We start from the raw sequence: 6,277 nt of genomic DNA, 5'->3' as shown, positions 1-6,277 counted from the left end.
TTATTTCTAATTTTTTAATAATTTGAGTCTTCTCTCTTTTTGTTCTTAGTCCATCGAGCTAAAGGTTTGTCAATTCTGTTGATCTTTTCAAAGAACCAACTCTTGCTTTCATTGATGTTTTTCAATTATTTTTCTATTCTCTATTTTGTTATCTCTGCTCTAATCTTTATTATTTCCTTCTTTCTGCAAGTTTTGGGTTTAGTTTATTCTAGTTCCTTAATTTATAAATTAGGTTGTCAATTTGAAATCTTTCTTGGTTTTCAGTGTAAGCATTTATAGCTGTGTAATTCACCCTTTGCACTGCTTTGTTGTGTCCCATAAGTTTTGGTATGTTGTATTTTCTTTTTTATATATCTCTAAGTATTTCTAATTCACTTTGTGATTACTTTTTTGACTTATTGTTTAAAGTGTGTTGTTTGATATCTACAAATTTGTGAATTTCCAAGTTTTCCTTTTGTTATTGATTTCTGACTTTTTGTTGTGGTTGGATAAGTTACTTTTTATAATAGTTATCTTTTAAAATCTGTATGACAGTTTCTGGCCTAACATATGATGTAGCCAAATTTTCTGATGAGATATGCTGGTAGTTTTAATGAGGATCCCTTGTATGTGATGATTTACTTCTTGCCTCTTTGAAGATTGTCTCTTTGTGCTTGTCCTTTGAAAATTTGATTATAATGTGTCTTGGTGTGGATCCCTTTGAGTTTATCTTACTTGGAATTTATATTTTAGATGTTTATATTCATGTCTTTCATCAAATTTGAGAAGTTTTCAGCCATTACTTCTTCAAGTGTTTTATTCTCCCCTTTTCTCTTTTTTCTGAGACTCCCACAATTTGCGTGTTCATCTGTTTGATGCTGTCCCACAGGTCCCTTAGCGCTGTTCATTTTTCTTCAACCTTTTTCTTTCTGTTCCTCAGATTGATAATTTCTTTAAGTTAATTGACTCTATCTTTTGCCTGCTCAAACCTGCCTTTTAATCCCTTTAATAAAAATTTCCATTTCAGTTATTAAAATATAGCTACAGAACTTTTTTGTTTGCTTTGTTCTAGGTGTTCGATATCTTTATTGGTGTTTCCATTTTGTTCGTACATTGTGTTTTTTGGTTTTGTCCCCATCTTCCTTTAGTTCTTTGAGTGTCTTTAAGACAGTTGTTTTAATGTCTTTGTCTGTTAGATCTGCCATTAGGTCTTTCTCAGGGACAGATTCAAAAGTAGACATTTTAATCTAATAATGTGGTAACTCCAGAAATCAGATTCTCCTCCTTCCCCAGGGTTTGATGTTTTTAAATGTTTTAAATTTATGTATGTATGTATTTATATTGTTGTAGGTTGCCTCTATGTCAAGAATATGCCAAGATGTAAACTTAAGGTCTTCTCAGGTCTTTTCTGAGTCTGTGCCTTTCCCTGGGTATGAATGGTCACTTTATAATGTTCCTTGTATATGCAGCTCCTTTTGAACCTCCTACTCTTTAATGTGTGACCCCCAAAAGGTGAAAAAGAGAAAAATAAAGAGAAGGGGAAATCATCCCTTTAAATCCCCTTAAAGTCACTTCAGCTGGAGGTGGAGGGGCTTCAAACAGTTGTGGGAGGTGCAACAAAATTAGCCACCAGCCTTTTTGTCTACACCTCTCTGATCAGAGGCAACAATCAGTGATCAGAGCAGAGATCCCTGGTATTTGGGGGACAGGGTCCTTTTTGCTCACCCTGGCTTCAGCAAGCTGTGTGCAGGCTGCTCCAAGGACACTTGCACAGCTGCCTGCCAGGTGGCTGAAAGCAGGGGTGGGGAGCTGCTACTGTGCTGAGTGATGAAACTGACCAAAATTAGCCACAATTTACCATCCATGCATTTCCCTGAAAGTCAGAAACCTTCAATAGACTCCACAATTCCAAAACAGTTACATCAGATTCTGCCAGCACAGTTGTTATTTAGATGGGGAGACAGATTCCTGGTGCCTGCTACAACCAAAGGGTTCTGAGAACCCTTTCTTGTTGCCCTTGTTCTCTGTTCCTATTGTTGTCTTCCACCCCTATCTGCTTTGTGTGTGTGTTGTTATAATTGAGCATTTTATATGATTTCATTTTCTCTCTCAGCATGTCATTATACTTTTTTTTTTTAGTGGCTGCCCTAAAGTTTCCAGTATAAACTTACAACTAATCCAAGTCCACTTTCAAATAACACTGTACCACTTCATGGGTAGTGCAAGTACCTTATAATAATAAAGTATTTCTAATTCCTCCCTCTCGTCCCTTAATGTCATTCTTTTCACTTATACATAATTTATAACCAATGATACACTGTGACTATTTTTATTTTGAACTGTTATATGTTAGATAACTAAGAAAAAATTTTTATTTTTCCTTCACTTATTCCTTCTTTAATGCTCTTCCTTTCTTGATGCAGACCCGAGTTTCTGGCCTATATCATTTTCCATCTTTCTGAACAGCTTCTTTTAACATTTCTTGCAAGGCAAGTCTACTTGACAAATTCCCTAATTGTTGTTTGTCTGAGAAAGTCTTTATTTCTCCCTTGCTTTTGAAAGATAATTTTACAGGATACAAAATTCAAGTTTGGTGAGATTTTTTTCCCCTCAATACTTTAAACATTTCATTCCACTCGCTTCTTACTTGCATGGTTTCTGAGGAGAAGATGGATGTAATTCTTATCTTTGCTTCTCTATGGGTGAGATATTTTTTCCCTTGGCTTCTCTCAAGGCTTTTCTTTACCTTTGATTTTCTGAAATTTCAGAGGGTACTTTTTTTTTGGCCATGTGGCTTGTGGGATGTTAGTTCTGTAACTAGGGGTTGAACCCGGGCCACAGCAGTGAAAGCCCAGAATCCTAATCACTAGGCCATCATGGAACTCTCTGATTTTCTGCAATTTCAGACTTACACATATATTGTCAAATGATTTTTGACAGACTCCATGGTAATTCAAGGAGGAAAAGAATAGTCTTTTCAACATTTAGTGCCTGGAACCCTTGGATATTCATATGGAAAAAAAAAGCTTGACCTTACTTTAGGCTACACACAAAAGTTAGCTCGAAATGGATCATAGACCTAAATATAAAAGTTAAATCAATAAAATTTCTAGAAGATAATCTTGAAGACCTCAGGGTAGGCGATAACTGATGTCTTAGAAACACAAAAACATAAATCATTAAAAAAGATACATTGGTAGACCAGTCTTCATAAAAATAAATGTTCTGCTTCTCAAAAGACAGAAAAAGAAAACAAAAAGACAAGCCACAGATTGGGAGCAAATATTCACAACACATATAACTGACAAAGGACTTGTATCCAACTTGGGTCATGCATCCCTCTGACAATATGTACACTTGCTTCTCATTATTTGTTCTGTACTGTGAATTTGCCAACTTGCTAACATTCATTTTACCCCTGAAGTGGATCCTCATGGTACTTCTGGGTCATTTGTGGACATGTGCAGGGTACTTGGGAATTTGAGTTGCCTGATGTGCACATTCTGGCTGAGGTTGAACAAGGTGGTGCTCTGCTTTCATGTTTCAGCCCTTGTCCTGTAGCCAAGTATCCTTTTCACGGTCTATTTAGCGCCATGTGTTTTGAATTTTTGTGCTCTTTGTTGGTGATTTTACTTTTTAAAATGGTGCAGTTAATGCAGCACAGTCAGTGCAGCACAGTTAGTGCAGCACAGTCAGTGCTGACTAGTGTCCCTAAGCGCAAAAAGGCTGTAATGTGCCTTATGGGGAAAATACCTGTGTTAGGTAAGCTTCATTCAGGAATGAATTATAGTGCTGTTAGTCATGAATTCGGTGTTAATGAATCAACCAAATACATTAAATAAGGCGTCTTTAAACAGAAACACAGATAAAACAAGGGGATGTGTTTGCCAACTGGTGAAAATGTAGTGACCGTAGGCTTATAGAACCTAATGCTGTATTTATCCTAGGAGCAGTAGTTCAGTATTTACCAAGCCAGTGTTTGTGGGGACTTTATAGAACCTAGTTATTGTGAATAATGATAATCAGATGTAGATCTGCTATGTATATGTGAAGCATTGCTCTGTTGCATTCAAGATTTCAGAGCTGTTATTTGTTTGATGATTGGAGGGAAATTATTTTTAACCCAAATTGTATATACCCTGCTAAACTATTAATCAAGTGCAAAGGTAGAATAAAATATTTTCAAACACAAGCAGTCTAAAAGCAATCACCTCAGTCCCCATTGAACTGTTTCCTAGGAAGTAACTAAAGCATGTGCTCCCCCAAATGAAGGAGTGAGCCAAACAAGGAGCAAGGGTTGCATGGACCACAGGAAACCAGAGAGCAACGTGGCAGGGAGAGAACATGCAGAGTGATGATGAGGGGACAGCTGGGCACAAGGTCCCAACAGGACAACCAATTCAGATTGCAGAGCTCTGGGAGAGACTTATTAACGTCAAAAAAAACAAAACAAAACAAAAAAAAACTGAGGGAATATCTGACACATCTCACAACTTGAGAGATTTAGAAAACTGCTACAGTATTTTGGTTGAATTAATGATAATAGAAAAAAATAAATCCCTCCCCTTTAAAAACAAACACAAAACAAAAAACCACAGATATTAACCCTATGGGAAATAAAATTATTTTAAGGAAAAGAAAAGTAGTCATGTTACTGACACTTTGGATTCAGGCCCCAACAAAGGTCCTTCTGTCCGGCATCACTTGTGCCAATAGAACGAGAGGGAGTTCGATTCAGAAGCGAAGGGAAGTTTTATTCTCTGATAAAAGAATGGAGAGGTGTGAGCGGCCTCAGAGTACACGCTTTTCCCGAAAGGCTACGGGCCGGGCTGCTCAATCAGGTTCTCTTCCATGGAGGGCCGGGTGGGCTCCTGCAGGTCCAGCGCAGGCGCATTGCCCTCTGCACGTAACACTGAAGGGCGGGGCAACGTCTCTGCACACCGCCCGCCGCCGCCATCCTGGGTTGAGTGTCTTGGGCACCGTTTGCGCACGGCGCGCCGAGCTGGGGTGTCAGGCGCAGCCCCTGGCTGTGGGAACTCTGTCTGAAGTGCCGGGTGCGAAGCCACTGCTCGAGGCACCCTTTGACCAAGTGACACCGGACTGAGCACAAAGGAAACGAGAGGAGGAAAAGAGCTTAGACTTGATTATTCAGATTCTGTTTTTATATACTAGGAATTGTGAATGAGCTTTGCCAGTGACGCTAGTGCCCACCCTCTGGGCAAGTGACAGGAGAGCCGTCTTGCATGTGGCTTTGCTGCCCTTGTCCCGGGCACCTCTCCCTGCCTCCTGCCAACTCCGGACCCCGGCGGCTTCTGCAGCCGCGTCTGTTCCTGCTCACAGCTGTTCTGGGAAATGACTTCTCTGGGCCCAGGAGACCGGAGCTCGCGGAGTCCAGCTGGGGCTCCTTACTGCTCCTCAGGGTTGGGGGTGTGAGGGGGGTTCCATTCCCTGTGGGTCTGTTCTCTCACCCCAGCGGGAAGAAGAGTCTCCTTGAGAGAAAGGTTTCGGGGCCGGGAAGGATGGGATCCTGGTGGCCAAACACCGTTAAATCCTTCCTTGCAGATTTTCAGGGTCTCCTGCTAAAATGCAACATCCTCGGGAGCCATAGTCCCTTTAAGCCCCGAAGGTGAACCGGGGCAGCTGAGAACCTGTATGGAGCTGGGGGAGCGGGGGAGGCAGGTGCTCGAGGGGACCGGGGAAGGTGGGGAATGCGATGCTTCTTCGGGGACGGCTCCTTCCCTGCCTGGGCGCCCGCTCAGCCTCCCTGCTTCAGGGCTGGGCTCAGCCTCTTAGCAGCGGCCTCAGCGGGGCGTGATCCAGAGGCTGCGCCGTGGAAACGGTGACCACACCTGCCTGGTAGGATCGCCGTGAGGTGACGGCAGAGAACACGTGGGGAGCTCTTAGCTTCCGTCCCACTGGGGGTGCACGCCAGCCACTAGGGGCCCTCGTGTGGGTCCCAGGAGGGAGCAGAGCTGAGCGGGTGGCGGGGGGGCAGGATGGGGCCCTATGGTGACCACGTGGCAGCTTCCTCTCCCCCTAACCCTCCCCCACCTCCCTGCCTGGTGAGGCCAGAGTCCCCTGCGCCTTCCATTACCGCTGAGGGCTGTGCCGGGCCACGGAGGACACCCTGTCGGGAGACCCCCGAAAGGGTCCAGGATCTTTCCCCTGTTAGAATCAGAGGCCAGAAATCCACCTGACTTAGGAGAGTGGGGCGAAGGGCGGGCAGCCCTATCAGAGCATCTGGTGGAAGAGGCCAGCTCTGCAGGCACGCTGTCTCGGGGTGCATTCCAGGCATTGT

This window comes from Leucopleurus acutus (genome assembly GCF_964270905.1).
Source record: "Leucopleurus acutus genome assembly, chromosome: 12".
Lineage (NCBI taxonomy): Eukaryota > Metazoa > Chordata > Mammalia > Artiodactyla > Delphinidae > Leucopleurus > Leucopleurus acutus.
This window is presented reverse-complemented; position numbering follows the sequence as displayed.